The 2,869-nt window shown below is 41.3% G+C and overlaps 1 non-coding gene across 1 annotated transcript; it reads right to left on the reverse strand.

Annotated features, from left to right (window-relative positions):
- Nucleotides 1-497: 497 nt before the first annotated feature.
- Nucleotides 498-607, reverse strand: LOC122234786. Its single transcript, XR_006212738.1, has one exon. It is a non-coding gene; the product is annotated as a U6 spliceosomal RNA (small nuclear RNA).
- Between the last annotated feature and the right edge of the window lie 2,262 nt (nucleotides 608-2,869).

Genomic DNA, 2,869 nt, shown 5'->3' on the forward strand with positions numbered 1-2,869 from the left:
TGAGGATGTTGTAGGCTAATAAGTGGAAATCTTCAAAAATGAATAATTTCTACAAAAATATAGATTACTAAAAATAACTCAAGAAGTATAAATCTAAACAGAATAATAACCAAGGAAGAAATTGGGGAAATTATCTGATAACAACCTAAAAAATGTACTTGGTCCCAGCGTTTCCACAAGAACAATTTTCACACTTTTAAGAAGCAGATAATTCCGATGTCGTATAAAACATCCCGAGTGCGAAAAGAGATAAGAGTACCTTTATGTCCATTAGGCAAGCATGATCTTCTTCCTAAAGCCTGATAAAGGTAAAACACACAAAAAGAAAATTATAGTCACATATCACAGTGAATATGAATAAGAAAACTTAAATAAAACCCTCCCCTCTAGAAAGGAACTTGTTTCACTGTATTGCTTCAGATCTTTAGAGGCAAGATAAGTTCTAGGTTTTTTTTTTTTTCGTAACCACTTCACTGAGATATATTTCTTACACCATAAAAAACATGGAGCACCTTACAAATGTGGGGGTCATCCCGGCACAAGGAGCCAGGCTAATCTTCTCCGTATCCTTCCAATCTTAGCATGTGTGCTGCTAACACGCCAGCACAAGGGATAATAACTTTATAAGTTAACTTGGAAGAGATTACAAAGGATGGACAGCTTGTACGTTTTGAAAGTAAATAACCATTTGGCAAGGCTAGAACTAAAACCGAAGGGAAAGTATCATCTGGAGAAAAGATTCACAGCAAATACGGAAAGGGTCCACTTCTCTGTTATGTAAAGAGTTTATGTATCTTGACACCAAAAACTTAAATCCCTAATATGTAAACTGGCAAAGAACTGAAGAAGACGATTCATGAAAACAGAGACGCTAAGAGTAAACAAGCATGTGGGGAAATGCTCAACTTCGCTTATCGTCGAGCAAATGTCCACCCAAATGATGGTGTAGCATCTTACAGCCACTACCTTCGAGGGACTTTAGAAATTATTTGGTATTAAGCATAAGAGACTCTTAAAAACCGAGAACAAACTGAGGGTTGATGGGGGGTGGGAGGGAGGGGAGGGTGGGGGATGGGCATTGAGGGAGGGCACCTGTTGGGATGAGCACTGGGTGTTGCATGGAAACCAATTTGACCATAAATGTCACATATTGAAAAATAAATAAAAAAATAAAAAAATAAAAAATGAAAGAAATTATTTGGCATTACAACACCGCGGTGAAACTAGTCCCCTCACGCACCGTTGGTAGCCGTATGACCTGGTGTCATCTCTTGGTAATCCATACCAGGAACCGTCTTAAAACTCCATAATATATCCCTTTGTCCTAAGGGATGTATGAAGAACATAAAAAATAAAGGTAGAAGAGATATTCATGGCAACGTCACTCTGACAACCAAAGTCAGTAAATAAATAAAAGATGATCTAAATGCAACAACAGAATTATTAAGGAAGGGTTGTGATTGTTGTTTTTGATCACAATAAAAATCACCGTTTATCAACTACCCTCAGATACATCACTTCTTTGAGTCCTGAGCAGTCTCAGGAGGTAGGTAGGAATCACTAAGCAAGAATCAGAAAAAAATACGTGGTTCGCCCCAAATCGTACAATCAGTGGCTTTCGAACAACCGCTCCCGAATCCCATGGTCTTTCGATGTTAAAGGACGGGTATGAGCCTCTGCTCTGAGCCTCGGTTTCCTCATCCATGAAGGAAGGATGACGCAAGTACCACAGAGTGATGATAAACTTTAAATGAAGCTCTTACATGGCGTGAAACTCTTAGCACGGGGTGTAGCCCACAGCCAGGACTCGATTATTAAGAATAATACCGTCTCTCTCTCTCTCTCTCTCTCTCTCTCTCTCTCAAAAAGAAATAAACATTAAAAAAATAAAAAATAAAGGGGAGCACCTGGGTGGCTCAGTTGGTTAAGCATCCACCCTCGGCTCAGGTCATGATCTCGCGATTCATGGTTTCAAGCCCAGCGTCGGGCTCTGTGCTGACAGCGCAGAGACTGGAGCCTGCTTCGGATTCTGTATCTCCCTCTGTCTCTGCCCTCCCCCGCTCATGTGTGCTCTTTCTCTCTCAAAATAAATAAATAAACTAAAAAAAAAAAAAAAAGAATACCGATAATCTAAAATTGTACCGATTCAATATGATTACAGCAATGTAAATAAACATCGCAAGTACACAAGGCCCAGACAGAATAAAGAATAATGAAAATGGGGGCAGCGGGAGGGAGGCAAGTGTATAAAAAAGCACTTTTCTTTGAGTTATTTTGGTTTTAGTACAACAGGTAGAAATCTGGAGGGAAACAAAATTAGAAGATACGAGATCTCCTCAAATGAATTGGCATTTGGAGGGGATCCTAGTATGAAATCTGGGATCCCTGTGTCTACATTTGAAATCCTAAACTCAGCACAAGCGCCCCCTGGAGACACCACGTGGCATGTGGGGACCGCTCGCAGATGCCCTGTTTCACTGGCCCAAGGGACCAAGGACGCGTGTATTGGCCTCAACAATATACTAATGCTAGTGATTGGATTCCTTAAAGGTGAACTTTTTTTTTTTTCTTAAAAAAGAGACTCAGAACCATCTCGAAAAAAATCTCCAGGTAGTTGGGAATGGGTGTAAGTCCACTCCTGATGAACAGCAGCGTTCCAGGGGAGCGGCTTGGCGGTGAGGAAGGTCACCTTCAGGACCCAGCGGAATGTTGTTACTTCTCCCTTTGGTCATGTGACCAGAATCTCCCCTCAGCGAGCAGGATAGACTGAGCCAGCATCGGCTTCCAGCTTTAAATCTGCCAATGGGAATAATTCCAACTCCTGGAGAGACGGGTGCCAGAGTAATGAGGGAAAGAGCGGGAGGCATGC

Source organism: Panthera tigris, chromosome E3, assembly GCF_018350195.1.
Source record: "Panthera tigris isolate Pti1 chromosome E3, P.tigris_Pti1_mat1.1, whole genome shotgun sequence".
Lineage (NCBI taxonomy): Eukaryota > Metazoa > Chordata > Mammalia > Carnivora > Felidae > Panthera > Panthera tigris.